The following is a 17583-nucleotide window of genomic DNA, read 5'->3' on the forward strand; positions in this document are numbered from 1 at the left end:
TTTCTTGAACCAGCCTGACCGCCTTTAGAACCGGAATCAGGGGAAACTCGGTTTCCCCTTGGCTCAGTGTGTCACCAGGTGAGTGACCTCACGTCTCCGCTGCTGCCCTTCCAGCTGGGACGCTGGCTTCCATTTTCAGTTTGGATGAGGGTGTCCTTCCCACCTGCTCTGTTTCGCCTCGACCCAGCTCGCTCTGGCTGTGCCGCCCCACGTCGGGGGCGGGGGGGGGGGAGGCGGTGAAACATGGCATTCTTTTCCAAATACGTCCAACGTCCCCACTCTGGGGTGCTGGGCAGAGCAGAACGGGCTGGGCTTCCCCGAGATCTCCGAGTTGGAGAGCCTGCCAAGAGCGGGCAGACAGAGGGAACTGTTAGAAAATCAGGCCTCAGCAAACTGGGCCCTGACCTGCGTTGGCTCAGTGGGTTGGGCCCCACCCTGCAAAGCAGAGGGTCGCGGGTTCCATTCCCGGTCAGGGCACATGCCTGGGTTGCAGGTTCAGTCCTCCGGGTGGGGTGCGTACGTACAAGAGGCAACCAATCGGTGTTTCTCTCACATGTCCATGGTTCTCTCCCTCTCCTCCTCCCTCCCTTCCCTTCTGTCCAAGAATAAATAAATAAAATCTTTTTTAAAAAAGAGTTAAGCAAACCGGGGAGGTGAATGCTGATGGAGAGTGAACACGTGAAAGCTCACCATTGACTGGGCCTGCAAGCAGTTACTTTGAATAAGATAAATCAGAATCAGGACGGGGCCTGCCCCTGTGACCCAGCGGCGTCTGAGGGTCTGGGGCCGCTGTGACGAAGTCCCCCGGGCTGGGGCCTTGAACCCCAGACAGCAACTCCCCCACAGCTCTGGAGGCGGGGTCTGAAATCCAGGTGCTGGCGGGGCTGCGCTCCCTCTGACACCTGCAGGGGGACCTCTCCTGGCTTCTTCCAGCTTCCGGCGGCTCCCAGCCATTCCTGGCGTCCCTTGGCTTACAGACGGATCACTCCGGTCTCCGCCTCCATCCTCACCCAGCCTGCTTGAGTCCCTGTCTCTGACCCTCCTTTCTCTCCTCATGCGCACACCAGTCACACCGGATCAGGGGTCCGCCCTAATCCGGTATGACCTCTTCTTCATTGAACTAACTGTGGCTGCAAATCATCCAAATAATTCCAGGGTGGCAAGGGTGAGGACTTGCCCATGTCACGTTGGGGACATAATTCACCCCATAACAGTCCTCTCCAGGCCTCGTTACCCCGTTGTGGTCATCCCTGCATCTTCCTGGCTGGGCCTGGGCGTGGAGGTTGCAGCACAGGTGGATGGCGGTGCTGGGCCTGGCCAGCCTCCAGAGAGCCAAACCCCACGCCTGCAGAAAGAGCCCGATTCGCACCGTGAAACACTGATGGTTCGGACTCGGCGCCTCTGGTCATGGGAGCTCCCATCACGTGGGCCGGTGGGCACAGGAAGGGATGCCCGGGACCTCATTACCATAGCTGTTGGGGAGGGGTGAGTCAAACCCGCGTGATGCACCATGTTCATGGCAGCACCATTTACAGTACCCAGAAGGGGAGAGCAAGCCGGGTGTCTATCGATGGGTGAGTGGTAGGCAACGTGTGGCATGCACATGCGATAGGAGATGAGCCAGCTTGGAAAAGGAACGAAGCTCTGACACCCGCTACAACGTGCCTGAGCCTTGAACACACTGCGCCAAGTGAAACAAGGCAGTCACAAAAGAGCAAATACTGTACGATTCCTTTCATGGGAGGTTCTCAGAACAGCCAGATTCACAGAGACAGAAGACAGAATGGCGGTGACCAGGGGCTGGGGAGGCATGGAGGGAGGTGAGTGTTCAATGGGGGCACAGCAGTTTCAGGTTGAGAAGGTGAAAAAGTTCTGGAGACGGATGGCGGTGATGGGGGTACAACAGTGTGAATGCACTTGACGCCACTAAACTGTGCCCTTAAACTTGGTTAAAATAATACCACTTCACACCCACGGGGATGGTTACAACGAGGACAGGTAATGGCAAGTGCTGGAGAGGAAGCAGAGATATCAGGGCCTTCTCACACCACCAGTGAGAATGTCAAATGCCGTAGCTGCCTTGGAAAATAGTCTGGTGGTTCCTAACGTGGTTAAACAGAGAGCCACTACACGACACAGCAAGTCCACCCCTAGGTGTCTGCCCAAGAGAACTGAAAACACGTGTCCACACACAAACTTGTCCATGAATATTCACTGCAGCATTATTATTATTATTTTTTAAAGATTTTATTTATTTATTTATTTAGAAAGGGAAGGGAGGGAGAAAGAGAGAGAGAGAGAAACATCATTGTGCAGTTGCTGGGGGTCATGGCCTGCAACCCAGGCATGTGCCCTGACTGGGAATCGAACCTGCTACACTTTGGTTCACAGCCCGCACTCAATCCACTGAGCTACACCAGCCAGGGCTTGGCATTATTCATAATAGCTAGAAGTAGAATAATCCAAATGTTCACCAGCTATTTAATAGGTAAATAGAATGTGGTCTGGCCATACTATGGCATGTTCTTCAGTCATAACGAGGAATGCAGCCGTGACCCACGTTCTGACGTGGATGAACCTTAAAACATTATGCTGAGTGAAAGAAGCCAGACGCAAAGGCCATGTAGCCCATGATTCTCACGTACGAAAGGGCCAGAACAGACAGCTCTGTAAAGACGAGAAGCAGATGAATGGTTGCCCACCTCAGTGGATGTACTTAAAAAACCACTGAACGGTCTGCTTTGAAAAGGTCTGTAGACCATATCGTAATAATTTTTTAAGCCTGGAGGAAACAGAGGCTATGCCTACATGAACGTCTTCCGCAAGATGAGTTTTTTTTTTTTTAATCTATGAATAAAGAACAGGATACTATACGAAAGCCACAATGTGAAAACAGCAATAACCCAATGTGCTCTGGGAAAATAACAACATAATAGCAGGATGGAAAGATCCAACAGAAGGATGCGAAGGTATGCTCGGAAATATCTATCTGAAAATAGGGGGGAAATGAAGAGAGAGAAGGAAGGGGAGAAAAATGTAAGAAACTGGAGACCCGGTGCGGGAGGTACGGGGTGCACCTAACAGGAGTTCCAGGAGGAGACAGCAGAGATGAAAAAAGTCTTTCAAACACAATTCAAGAACAGCTTTTCCAGAAATGAAAGATACTGTTTGCAGGTCAAAGGGGTCCAGTAATAGAATGGATAGAAATGACCCACCCTGAAGCATATTGTTGTGAAATTTCAGAACAACCAGGGCAAAAAAGAAGATTCTACAAGCATCCAGGAAGGAAAAAAAAAAGACAACATATAAAGAATCAGGACTGAGAATGGCCTTACCTTTCCTAGCAGCAACCCTGGGCACTAGTAGGTCATGGAGCATTCTGGTGGAGGGTGATTGTCAGCCTGGAGTTTTATACCCACAGAAACTATCATTCAAGGGCAAAGGCAGAATAAAAACATTTTCAGAAATGCAGGGCAGCGGTTTCAAGGAAGAGGTTCAATATGTATCCTGCAACAAGGTTTGAGCTCAAAAACAGCCCTGAAGGAAAAGAGTCAGAAGAAACATAAGGAGATTAAAAAGAAAACCCCACCAGTTACAAGGGCTCACACAAAACACAATACGCACAATACGCAGATGGCCGGCAAACACGAAGCCTGGCGTGGAGGGGGCAGAGAGAGAGCAAATGCGGGGGGAAGGGAAGCGGGTGGGAGGAAGGAGGAGAAGCAGATGGCAAAGGGACCAGGCCATTGTGCCTTCCACCGCAGTCATCTCTGGAAAGGACACGGATTCTGCACAGCCTGAAGAACTTCCGTGGAGATGGCAGAGGCTCCGTTCTGGCTCTGGGACCGTGAGGAGTTGGTGTCGTCGTCAGTGCGGGCGCCACAGCAAAGCACAACAGAGTGCATGGCTTGGAACAGTAGAAACGGACTTTCTCAGCATCTGGAGACTGGGAGTCCAGGACCCAGCTGTCGGGCGGTTTGGTTTCCGCCGAGGCTTCTCCTTGGCTAGTGGGTGGTTGTCTTCTCTCTCCGCCCTCACGTCATGTTCCGTTCCTGCCTCTCTGTGTCCTAACCTTCTCGTCTTCGGACACCAGTCACAGGGGATTAGGGCCCACCCCAATAGTGTCATTTTAACTTATTCACATCTTCACGGGCCGAATCTGCAAGTAAGATCACATCCTGAGGCCAGGACATCAACACATGAATGTTGGGGGCATACAAGAAGGCCTGTATCCACTGGGCATAACCTTCAGAGATTTGGTTTCCTCACCTTAGTGTACAGAATAACCACACCAGGGTCTCAGCGGTGTTCGGGAATCGGCTGCAGAGAGTACAGGAGAGCATCCTGTCCAGCAGCAGAGCCCCGGACACTCCCTGGGCGCCACGTCTGTGGTCCAGGGCCCGGCCTGCCGCTCAGGCCTCCGTGTCATGCGCTGCTTGGTCTGATGAAAGCAGCTCGTTGCTGGGCCTGCCCCCGCCCTCCACTTTCCATCAGACACCCCCCACTTTTCATCAGACACCACATGAGCAGGGCCTTATCTCCCAGTGTTTTCCATCCTGTCATCTCTGGGTTTGCCGCTTTGATCTGATACAGCTGGGCTGCCTGGTCAGCAGTTTTATCTGTTGTGCATGGCTGCAGGCCTGGCCAGGTCTGGTCAGCAGAGCAGAAGGTGAGAAGCCGACACTCGTTCCTACGGTTCCTGGTCCTCGCTACCTAAGTGGCGGTGCCCTTATCCAAAGAAAACTGGGGTTTTTGTTTACTATACACAGAAGCACGTATACAACTTTGAGCTTTTTTTGCAGGTTTGAAACGAAGGGTCCTAATTCTACTTTTGCCAAGCTGGGCATTTTCGTGTGGATCACGGGAGGGGCCCCCTCTTTTTAGATGGGAGGCGCCCTCCCCGCAGGGCCTCCAGGGCCTCCCCCGGGTAGCATGGCGTCTAACGAGGACTTACGGGAGGGAGACACGGTCGTGGGACTGCGTGGGCGTGCCAGATGCAGAGTTGGCCGGCAAGATGAATGGGCGCCGTGTTTGCAGGCAGACCTGAAACCCAGCCAAGCAAGTGGAGCGAAGTCCCCCAGGCATGAGCTGTCATCTTGCAGAGCCGCCTCCAGCAAATAGCCCCAGATGAGCATGAACTGCTGTTTGCAAACTAGTATCTGCCCAGACACTACTGACCGGGTAGACAGAGGCTGGCAAAGGGGGCAGGGGGCACCTCCAGACAATTCGAGAAACTTCCAGAAATTCCTGGTGGCTCACATTGAATGAACAGAGATATCCCGAAAAGACTGTCTTCGGTTCGATGAAACTATGTCAGCAACACACGGGTGTCGCGTTAGGCCTCAGAGGTGAGGGAGACACCGTCTCCGTGGCCACAGGGTGACTCCGTGTGTGTGTGCAGAGCATCAGGAAGAAAGGACGGTCAAGGGGGCTTTTCTGACCGTAACACAAGGCAGGGGTATGTCTTTCTGCTCAGGAGTATCTCCCCCACTCCCCTCCTCGCTCCTGGTCAGTGTTTACCCTGCCTCCTGCCTGGCTTCCCTTCGGTGCATGGCAGACGTCAAGCCGCACCGCGCATCCATTAGGCTATCACGCTGGCTGTCCGTGTGCCCGTCAGGTAGGTTCCACCAGGGCACAGCTTCCCTTCGCTCCCTGCCCCGGCGGCGTGCCTGGCACGTGCTGGCACCACAGCCGGGTGTTAAGTGGACAAACGGTAACTAGAAGAGCCAGCACAAGGGTGAGAGCCTGCGAGGGAGGGGGTGAATGTCCTGGAAGGCAGGGGACACACTTTCCAGCACCCCACACCTGGAAGGGGGAGGGGACTGGGGAATCCAGTCCACCAAGTGGTGGAAGGTCCAGGCTGGCAAAATTAATGGGGCCGGGCAGTGGGGGGGCCTTTCCTTCACATCAGGATAGAGAAACTATTGCCTTACCCAAGATCGTCTCCACGTCTTCACGAAGTAAGCGACACAGGCCCACAGACAACCGTGGGAGTGGGTGTGGGCATGAACCAAAGGGTGCAAGTGGTACCTCGTTTATGAGAAAGAGTCCCACAGCCGTGGAAGAAATGGAAATTGAAGGGAAAACCAGCTTTTACCTGTGACATTTATAAGAAAAACAAAACACGTCATGCTATCCCCCGACACTGGCAGACCACAGCAGGTAAAATGTTGAAAAGAGAGATACTCAAGTATTCACGGTGGCTTCTCCACGATGGTGGGGTTACGGGTGATGTTTCTCTTTGCTTGGCCTTTTAAAATGGTTTCATTTTCCACACACCTGCCCACCGTCACAAACACGTAGGACATGGCACTGGGCTGCGGCGGGGCGAGGGGCCCGCTGCCCACACCGGGGGACACACATGGTTTGAGGACATATGTGGGCATCCCAACTTCTGAGAACTTACTGACTCCTTTACTCCTCCTCTGAAAAAATGTGCTCATGAACTTGACACCCACGAAGAGAGACGTCATCACGTCCTCCACAAAGAGACCACAGAGGGTGTCCCCGCCACCCACGCCTGGCGTGGGGGAAAGCAGGGTAATGCCCGTTAGCTCGGACAGCGTGGTTCGAGAGGACCGGCTCCCAGGAAATGGGTCAGCTGAGGGAAAGAATAACCAGTTATGATGATCCTTTTCTTTACAGACACTTCTTTTTTTTGCACTGCACCGAAAAGAAAGGCAAGAGAGAAAATGTTTCCAACATGCCTTCACATCTCACCTGGTCCAAGGAAAAGCAGTGCTCCTGGGAGGCGGCACTGCAGCGCGTTAGAGGATTTTGGTCACAACGGGTCAGGCTGGAAGACAGAAGGAGAGCATTCTGGGAGTCACTGAATCCGCACCGTGTGAATCCGCTACTCAGCCACGGTGGGCATCTGCATCCGATCACATCTACACGGGGTTTACTTGCGTGCGGGATCGTCTGCAGACCCCAGGAAAGAACACGCTCCTATTGCAACATTGGGGACGGTAGACCACAGCGACCACCTGGCTGAAGGGTGTGGGCGGGGCGATGCAGAGACCTCGTGTGATCACAGCCCCAGGACCCCTGGGTCATCATAACAGACTTCCGTCAGAAGTGCCTGAATGTGAGTGTCACCTTCAAAGGGTGTTTGCAGAGAATCCTGTGGGGTAGGTAGATAAGCTATTATCACCCCATTCGCCACACAAGAAAACCAGCACTCGGGGAGCTATAGTGGGTTCACTCCGGGTACAAAGGTGGTGATAGGATCGAGCCTTCAGCATTTCAACTCGGCACCTTCTCCCTGATGCCAGAAGTTCTCACTCCATCCTCCGAGTCCATCCTCAGGGTTCCCGAACCCCCAACAGGGATGAACCAGAAACTCAGCCAGTTACACCACCATTTCAACAGGCACTCATTCATTGCATGTGATCAAAGACGAAATCTGTTAACAGTGGTAAGGAATTCACAGTGCCTCTTGCCATGACAGTTCTCAGGTAATGATGTAGCCCCACAGGTGTGTGGGGAGCACCTACGGTGTGTCCAGTGCTTTTCTAGAAGCTGGAGATACAGGAGTGAACGGAACAGAACCCGTCCCTGCTGTCTTCTCGGAGCTGACTTTCTTGCCGGCAGAGAAAGACAGCACGTGAGTCAAGTGCTAACGTAGCTGGGAGAGAATGAAGTGCAGTGAAAAAAATGCAGCAACTGGAGGGGGAGTGTGAGCGCAGCGGAACAGAGGCTGCGGGGGGACCCGGCTGCCCCAGAGGGCTGAGCACGCCCGCCGCGGAGCCCCGCCCACGGCACGGACGATGCAGAAAGAGGACTTGATAAAAGTCACCATCCATTCACGCGAGGCTGGACCCCCACCGGTGCTGGATGGTGGGAGGTGGGGGGGGGGAGGTCACCGGGGCAGTGGTCTTGTTCATGGAAGGCAGTAAGAAAGGTCATGACGAAGCATTTCGTCTCCATGACTGAGCTGGAGGGCTTGACGGGTTGGAGATGCGTGTTTCAGGGGACCGGGGCAGTTCCTGGGATGATAATATCGCAGTGCTTTCAAAGCACAGACTGTTCTCCAGATTAACCTCGGCGCTGTTCAAGAGCACTGGTACTGGAGACAATATGTCATCGTTCTAAATTTAAGACTTTGGGTGTGCTTTCAGGAAGAGAACCTACTTTGCCAAATGTCAACACTTAAAAATATTCCACTTTCTGGCCCGGGAAACTCTCTCACTTCCCCATATCACCGTGATTCTTTGCGCGACGCCCAACTTGGCAGGACTCTGGCAGCCGGCGTTAGAGGAACCGCCTGCCGCCAAGACATTATCGGCAAAACAGATCCATTTTGATTTTGTAGAAGAACAACAGGGCTCCTTGGCGTGCCACTGAAGGGCTCACCTCGCCAGAATGTTCTCCAATTACATAACGAGGGTTTGATGTCTCCTACTGGAGATTGCTTCCACATTTGTTTCACAAGCTATAGCTTTGTCTTCCAAACATAAAGCACATTCAGTTGTAAAGTGAAGACCAGGGAACAGCATGTTCTGTGGCCTTGCAGGCTCTGTGTACTGTACCTTCTGCTCATTTTTAAAAAGAAAAATATTGCGGAGCTTGTCTAAACAAATGTAGCCCAGTCTTCCGCCAATCTTAGTTAAGACAAAGAGATGATACGCTAAGCATCACCTTGAAGAGACGGAGAGAGAGAGGAGGGAGAGAGAGGGGGGTGGGGAGGGAAAAGATGGGATACTACATTTTCAGCGAGACCACATTGATTTTCCCGCCCCACCCCCGGCTTCCCCAACATTTGCATGAATTGTCCGCTGTGGAAAAGGCAAAGACGGGTCACAGTCACTGTTTTCAGAAGAAGCAGTGCACGGTTGTGGGTCCTCCTGTCCCTAGTATAGCCACCTCGCCTCTCTCCTCCGCTAACTACCACTTGTTTGCTGCCCTTGCCAATTGCACGCACCATCAGCCTTTTTCAAAACAAAGTGAATTTACTTTTCCCAGAGACAGAAGCAGTGGAATTGTTGTATGAATTATGGAGCCTACCGTGGCCCACCGCCTGTTCAGAGTTGGGTGTGGTTTTTCGGGTTTTTTTTTTTGGCTCAGGAGGCCAAGTTGTCACTGGGGCTGCTGAGAAAGTGCGCCCCCTCCTGGGGGAGGTGGGGATTTCTCCAGACCGGACCTACCTGGCCTACCTCATCTGCCCTGGGGAATCGGGCCTTCCTGGGGTGACAGCAGGGACACAGAAGAGACAATCCCAGGGGTAAGGTGAGTCATCACAGGTGAAGTGTGTCACATGTGAGAGGTCCAGCCTGTGTGGAGGGTTGACTTGTGTGTCTCAGGAGGTCCTGGCAATGACACGGGAAGAAACCAAGGTGCTCAGAAGGAAATTGGCCCCCAGACTGGGAGGGGGGCAGGGTCCTGCAGAGGCCATGTGAGTGCAGAGCCCTCACTCAGGTCACTTATGTGTCTGATGTTCTAGGTTCTAGGTGAGGGCCCTCTCTCCTCTCCTCGGGGAAGGGCACCCCCCCACCCAGTGCTCAGCCATGGAAGGTGCTGGAAAACACAAGTTCTTACCCTCCCTGCCATCCCTAAACACCACTCCTCTAGCTTACGGGGCTCTGGAGTGGCTCCACTGGGCATCCTTCCCTCCAAATGGGAGAGAAATGCAAACACACACAACTCTATTCTCACCAGGTTGGCAGCATCAAACATCAAAGCTTCAGCCCAAGCATCATTTTCAAAGACGGTTCAGTGGGGTGGGGAAGCATCATTCTGCTGAAGTGTGGGGACAGCTCAGGGCAGAAAGCAGTGAAAAACACAGAGCAGACAGGAATGAACAAACCGTGGAGGCCAAGGGCGAGGCCAAGGGCAAGGCCAGCTCCCGCCGGCACCCTGAGCCCTGCTCTGGGTGGGCCGGGCCCTGGGAGGGTGCCGCTGCCTTGCAGTCGCTTCATGCCGACATCCTGGGGGGAGGACTGGGGGCACCGGCTCTCGTGTCCCGGGGGGGGGTTGTCCTCCGTCTGACACGCGTGTCTGTGGTTGCCCCGATCACGGCTCCAGGGAGAATAAGACAAGGGCTCTTTGCAGGAGGAGCGGGGAGAGTGGATGCGAGGATGTGGCTGAGAGGAGCTGAGTTTGGGGACACTGCGAGGGGTCGGGCTGGACTGCAGGCGGCCCAGGGGACATGCAGGATCGGAGCAGGGAAGAGAGAGACGGAGGGAAGGAGACGCTGGAAAGATGTGATGTTGAAGGAGTGGTGGTCGATGAGACGTACCCAGAGGGTTTCAGGAATCTGATGAAAGCAAGACCACAGGCCCAGAAGGAGATGGAGGAAACAGAGGAGAGAGAACGGGCAGATCCTTGAAAAAGGGTCAAACAGAGCAAAGCCGCGCTTAGCTTGGTGACGTCGCCTCATTCTTACCTGTCCGGACGCCCCGCACTCGTGCGCGGCAGGGGCGGAAGCTGCCCGCTCCTGGGCCTGCAGCTCTGGGCACGCGTCCTTGAGCTCACAGTGGCAGCTTCATGGCTCACAGCTTCCTCCGAGGCCCCGTCCTGAATGGTTTGGAGTCTTCCCCGAGGGCCACTCAGCACTCCGGAAGCAGGAGTCTTTGTTTTCCATTTCCTGCTGCGCGACGCACCCACAGCGGCTCGTGAGTCAAGCCCTCCGCGTTTGCTCAGACCACAGCTGGCACTTCCCCTCTGTGACGGACTGCACCGTGTCCCCCCCAAGTTCACACGTTGAAGCCCTAGCCCCCAGGACCTCCAAGTGTGACTGGGTCTTCATGACGGTGGCCCCTGATCCAATCCGCTGGTGTCCTTACGCAAGAGGACATCAGGACACAGACACACACAGAGGGATGCCCGTGTGAGGACGCAGGGAGAAGTCGGCCACCTATGAGCCAAGAAGAGAGGCCTCAGGAGGAACTACCCCTGCTGACACCTTGATCTTGGATTTCCAGCCTCCAGACTGCGAGAAAAGAACTTGCATTGCTCAAGCCGCCTGGTCTGGGGAACTTGGTCCTGGCAGGCCTCACAGACTAACACACCCTCCCTCGTTTAGCTCCAGCTACCCTGGCTCCTCGGCCGTTGATCAGACGCAGGGTCCTGCTCCTGCCTCGGGACCTTGGCCTTGGCTCTTCCCCAGACTTCTCATAGCTCACGTCCCCACCCGCTTCAGCTCTTCGCGCACATGCCACCTCCCACGACCACTCCAACTAAAACCAGGAGCCCCCCCACGCTCCTGACCCCTCGCCCCAGCTTACTTTTTCCCTTAACGCCTTGTCCTGCCTGCAACCCGCCTCCCGGTGGGGGGATGGGTGAGCTCCCTGAGGCAGGAGTTCTTGGCTGGGGTTTGTCTGCTGCTGTAGCTCAGTACCTGGAACAGGGCCTGACGGGTGGCTGCCGCCGCACAACCTTTGCAGGGAAGGACTGTGGGGAGCCCTCTCCACGTGCCACGTGTCAGCTGCATCCTCACCAACACCTCCCAGAAGAAGGGGTTGCTGTCGTCACCAAGGCTAAGTCACCCCCTGAGGTCGCATTTCACGTTGGATGGAGAGTGGAGTTTAACCCAGGGAGCCGGCTCCAGGGTCTTGGCCTTGAACCCCTTTGGCCTTGGACAGCGGTACCCGGGCACGTAGACTGCCTCTCGCAGAAGCGCAGCGGGGGTGGTTCCAGTCGTGGGGCTGCGGGGGCCCCTCCAGGCCTGGGGGACTCGCCTGGGACCGTGTGTGAACGGTTCTGGGTTCTCCTTTTCCTAAAGAGGATGCCCCTGCCCGCATCAGATCACGCATTTTACAAAGCAGCCACATCCCACCTCACACACACACATGTACTAGGCTATAAAACAACTTGAAATAATTTTTATATATTTGTTTTAAAACGGAGTTGTTTTTGCCCGGGCCAGTGTGGCTCAGTTGGCTGGAGCATCGTCTCGTACATGTGTGTTCCTCTTTCACTAAATTCTGAGTATCTTTTGTGGTCCTGTGAGAAGCTTGCGGCCTGGGCCCAACGGCGAGGTTGACATCGCGGGGCGGCCCTGCCTGCCTGCCTGCCTGCCTGCGGGAGAAGCCGGCAGGTTCTGCAAACAGACCACCTGGGTCTGAATCCTGCTCCGCTGCCTTCTTGTGACCTGAACAACTGCCACACTCTCTCTGTGCAAAGTTTCTTCTGCAAACCAGCAGTGGTGCTGATGTCACCCCCTGGTGGGGCTGGTGCGGGCGAGGAGGAGTTGCAGGTAAGCACGCGCTGGAAGAACGTTAGCCCTCGCGGTGGAATAGAAAGTGCGAGGGCAGCCTGGGAGCGCCCAGGAGGCGGGGCTGCGGGAGGAAGAGGACACAGAGCGATGGGAAATCACGCCGGAGCTGAAGCGGGTGGCTTCTAGAGATGCAAGCCAGCCCCAGGCACCTTGGCAGGCGGCACCAAGCGGCAGCAGGAGCGTGGGAGGGGTAGGCGCTCGCGCAGCCCGGCGCTCCCCGGGGCGGAACGAACGCACTGCGCCTGCGCCGACCCCCAGGGGACACGGCGTTTGCACGTTCCGGGGAGACCGTAAAAACGACCGCCAAGGGCGCAAAACCGTCTTAATAATCAATGGGAAGAAATGCGATTGCTCGGAGAACTTGAATACATTTTGTCAAAGCACAAGAGCTGTCTTGGCGTCGGTGTCAAATGCACAGAGAAAGTTTAAAAACGTAAGCTAACGTTTATTTCCCGTACCGCAACTTAAACAGGCGAACCATTGAGAGCCAGCGTTTGCGATGTTTGAAAAGACCGCGTCCGGAGTCGTTTGGATACGGCTGCATCCTTCTCCGCCTCCTGTAACTTGCCCGCCTGAGCGAGCGTCTTCCCTGTGTCCCGGCGGCCTGCCCTACTCTCCACCCTTCAAGTTTCCGTCCGCTTTCAGTGCGTTATCCTTCGCGTTCTCACCGTCGTGAAGGGTCCGTGGGAGCTCCGTCGGTGCAAAGCTGGTTGCCGGCATCACTGCCTCCGGGACATTGTGACCCCTCATGTCACAGCCACTGCCCTCGCTTGGGTTGCCGAGTGGCCTTCGCCCTGCCCCCAGCTGGTATCTAGAAGTCTCCGGGACAGCGCCGGCACCGACATCCCCAAGACCAGCGATATCATCCATAAGTGCAGGTACAGTTGATTCAAATTTCACTTCCAGCGTTATCAATTTTTCCTTTGGGGGCACGGTTTTATTTTTTATTTTATTCTATTTTTTTGCTAACTTCCTCTTTCCGTTATCCATTTCTGTAAAACGTCGTGTGGGTTTATCCCTGGGGTACAAGGCAGCTGCTCCACCACCTGCTTTGCCGGTGAGGGCTGTGAGCTTCGGTGTCCTGATGCTGATGACAGGCTCCACGCCCCCCAGTTTTGACCCGTGTCGGTGAACTGGGGTCCCCAGGGCTGCCTCCTTCCCACCCATTGGAAAAGTGACCCTGGTTCCTGTCTCAGGCTTCTGGAGTGAGGGCTTTGGGTGCGGGCCCGGCCACCCGCTGGCCGGGTGGTTCTGGCGTGCTCTCCAGACCCGTGGTGCCTCGATTTCCTTTTCTGTAGCAGGGAGGGTGAACCAGGAATGCCCCCTCGCCCGGCATTCACGAGGGTGAAACAAGGTTGTGTACATAAAGCACTGACACCAGAGTCGGGCCCAGAGCAGGAGCCGCAGTCGTGCGGACTTCTGTTTTTATTCTCTAAGACGGCAAACGCGGGACATTTCCCCAGTGCTGGGCCGAGCTGAGCCAACCACCGGCGTCGTCTTATCTGGTCCCCACAACGGTCTTCGAAGATGGTTCTATGATCCCCATTTTACAGATGAGGAGACTGAGGTGTGGAGAGAGATTTCACGCTCCCTTGGCCGCACCCGACTCGCGTCGGTCTGACTCCCGAAGCGAAGCTTTTAATCACTTTTGTGGTGTTTCTCCAACGACCAAACTCCAAGGACGTCTTTTCCGTACCTACCCATGAGCACGCATCAGGTCGACATTGTGCCTAAACTGTTCGTTGTACCACGTGTCCGGCCACACCCATCCTTGTCCGTGTGTCATTGCCGCAGTCACGAGAACCGCTCTGTCCCCGTCCTGCAGACTTCCACCCTGCGGCCAGCCCTTTACGGTGCATACAAAGGCAGGCGCTAGAACAGATATACTTATCACAAAGTCGTCCGCGCACCACCTCCACAGTATGGAAAATGACGGAGTGCTGTAACAATTTCCGGCGGCCTCAGACTGAATTTCTTTCCGTCGGCTGAGGGGTAGCCGTGTCTCCTGGCGGATCGCGGGGCTCAGGTTTCTAATTCGATTTGGAAGGAGAGGAAGTGGAGTGTCTGCTTCCTACCTTCCTACGGAGCGAGGTGCTTCAGTGCACTGGGGAGACCGTCAGATATGCGTGTAGGTGTTTTTAATAAGTTCGCCTAATTGTATTTCCTCTCCACTGAAAAAGAAATGCCCTACCCTATTGGGCTTGCTCTTTCTAAATTATTTTCTGGTTTTAATTGTGCTGTTTCCCGCAAGAACCTAATTTAATTATAAGATTGTAATGTTCTTTCTGTGAGAAGCCTGGCCGCCCGGTAGGAAGGCTGGGTTCAGATGCGTGGGGGTGGGGGCATGTTCTTCCACTTTCTCGGGGGTGAGCAGGAGAACGCCCGAATGCGCACCTGGGTCGGTCGGGTCTTTGGGGGGCGTGGAATGGGAGGAGCTGAAGCCCTCTGACGCTTGGGACCCATCATCCACCGGCAGGAAATGGCTTCTCTTCCAAACCCATTCGCTTTGCCTGGAGAGGTAGCAAAGCTGTGGACCCAGGGACCCAGCAGTGGGTTCGGGGCACGTGTGTTGCCCCAGACGGTGGGCGTCCCGGTGTGACAGGCCCAACGGTCCCTTTTGGAACAGCTCTGAAGGACAGTGCGCTACCCGCCAAGGAAAGGGAGTGGCCGGAGGACTGGGAAGCACATTTTTGCCTGCGAGGGGGGAGGGGTCTCTTCAGGGCAGCAGGGTTTCAGCAGCGGGAGCCCCTTTCCCTCTCAGGCCGAGTCTGCCAGCCTCGGAGAGGCCGCCTTGGCCCTGTGTGTGCATGTCTGTCCCCTGCCCAGCTTCGTCTCTGCGCCAGGGCAGCGGGGTCCAGAGGCGACCGGCCTCCTTACCCATCAATCGCAAGCTTGAAGCAAGCACTGAAGCTTCTCAGAGTAGTTCAAGGGTCCCGACCCACCTGGGGCATCAGAGCAGGTGCTTCCCAGGTGCCAGGGGCGGCACCTGGGGCAACGCTGGGGACGGGGAGCGGCGGGAGGCTTGCGCAGGGGGACAGATGCTGGGCCCCTTACAGGTTCTGCCTCCACAGCCCCGGGGGCTTGGGCCGGAGGAGCGGCAGCTGGGGCCATGCATTCCGGAGCCTCTTCCGTTTTCTTGGTAAAACATCGGCGATGCCATGGGGAGGGAAAGAAGGAAGGCTCATCTGTAAGCCTAGCGAGCCAGCCACAGTGCTTAGCGGGGCGATGGCGGCCCTAGGAGCTGAGCCCAGGATGGAGCCGGGCGCCGAACCGAACCGAGTTCTGAGCCCCAAGCCCCGCTCTCCACCGGGCCGTGGATGGAGACTCTCATGGGCCGAGTCTTTCTCGTCTCCCCCCAAGTTTCTGTGTCCAGGCCCCTCACCCCGGGGCGGCCATGTTTGGGGACAGGGCCTTGAAGGGGGTCACACAGGTCAAATGAGGTCCTAAGGGTGGGGCCCTCGTCCAACAGGGCCAGTGTCCTTACGGAAAGAAGGGAATCGGAGAGATCTCTCTCCCTGCGCCCACACAGGGAAGGCCACGGGAGGGATTTATGCTGGCACCTGGATCTTGGACTTCCAGCCTCCGGGACAGTGCGAGAATAAAGGTCTGCAGTTCAAGCCCCCGTCTGGTGGGAGCGGGGGCGCATCTGGCCGCCGCCGCCCAAGCAGACCAGCACGGTGCCTGAGGCTGAGGTGTCCACAGCACCACCGAGGGCGGGAGGGGGGCAGCCCCACCTCGCTCTGAAGGTGACTCCGCAACTGGCGCTCCCGCTCCTGAGCTGGAGGATGGGCTCGTGAGGGGACCTGCGCCATAGGGACGGCGCGCGTCTTAAACAAGCTAGCGTTTGTGAAGAGCTTAAACCCACGTGTTTCTGCACTAACATAAAATGAAACGAAATATAAAATGGACGGGAACTAGCATCCATTGAACATTCCCTGGCGCAGGGATCACCCTGAGCACTTCAGACACAACGTCTCGCGCCCGGGTGTTGGGGAGCAGCACGGGGTCCCCGTGGGGATCTGCGGCCGCTGTCGGGGACGCGCAGGGAGGGCCACCTTTAACACGCACGACGTGAGCTGGAGTAGGAACGAGGGTCGTGCAAGGCTTTCTGCACAGCCCAGGGCGAGAAGGTGCTGATGGGACATCTCCCGATCAAGTATCAAGTCCAGTGATTAAATAAATCAATTGTATTCATTTAAATAAATTCTATTCTGTGAACAGAATGAAAGTCATTCTATGACTTTTGGTGTCATGGAACGAAGAAAAAAAGAAACCGACGGTGTACATTTTGTTTTTCTAAGCAGTACAATTTAGTCATCAAATCTCCAAGAAGGAAAATCAAGAGGGTTTGTTTGCTGGGCATGGATATTTTAAAATTACCCTTCAGCCTCTTCCCACGCCTGTGACTCAGGGACCCCCGGGGCCCCTTCGGGGAGGCAGAGGGCTTGGTTTTATAGGGGAGATTACTGACAATTTAGCCACTTCTGCAGAACTGAGTTATCTTTCCAGTGGCACAAAATCTCGGTATAGGGTCCTGCCTCCTCACTTCCTTAGTAATGGTGTTGTTTTTTTAGATGTATTTTTAGTCTGACTTGCCTGCAGCCCTCCAGACCCAGCTGTGTATCCGGGACATGTCATTGTGCCAGGGAGGTGGCTGCATGTTGCAAGGGGGTGGGGCATGGCCCAGCCAGGCCGCCGTGGTGCCTGGGTTCCTCGGAAGGAGGCAGGGCATGTGGAGAGCACGGGGAGCCCAGCCCAGCCTGTGCCAGAGAGACAGACTGACCCACAGCGCTGCTCCGTGGAGAGCAGCGCCCCCCTGCAGCCGCCCCCCTGCAGCCGCCCCCCGTCCCCCGTCAGCGCCCACACTGCCACCAGTCAGAACGGGTGCTGCGATGTCCTGGAGGTGGGGTTCCGAGGGCCAGATGGGGCTGGGGTGTCCCGGGGGAGGGGCTGGGGTGGCTCAGCAGCAGGGGTGGGACCTTTACCAAGCAGCGTGGCGGATATTCAGTGTGTTAGCTCTAGGGACAGCTGGACGCTCTCCTGGGTACACCCTGGAGGTTCCTGTCTCCCTCCCCCACCGAGGGCTCAGCCGACCTCAACCTCAGCTTCTGCTGCCGCCTCACTGACTCCTGTTCACACCGGCTCCCTGCCCTGTGACCAGGGGCCTCCACTGCACTCTGCTGATCCATTCAAACTCTCCAGGGGACAGCGGGCATCGCGTAAGGCTGTCCAGGGCCCAGGTAGGCAGGCAGCTCATGCCAGCCTGATTTAGTGTCCCTCAAACCCCCACCCGAGTGTTCCTCACAGGCGGTGGCCCCTCTGTGCCCTGTGGTAGCCTGGGATACTCACGCATCGGGAGTCGCATA

Source organism: Phyllostomus hastatus, unplaced genomic scaffold (genome assembly GCF_019186645.2).
Source record: "Phyllostomus hastatus isolate PE091 unplaced genomic scaffold, TTU_PhHast_1.1 phas_contig_948, whole genome shotgun sequence".
NCBI lineage: Eukaryota > Metazoa > Chordata > Mammalia > Chiroptera > Phyllostomidae > Phyllostomus > Phyllostomus hastatus.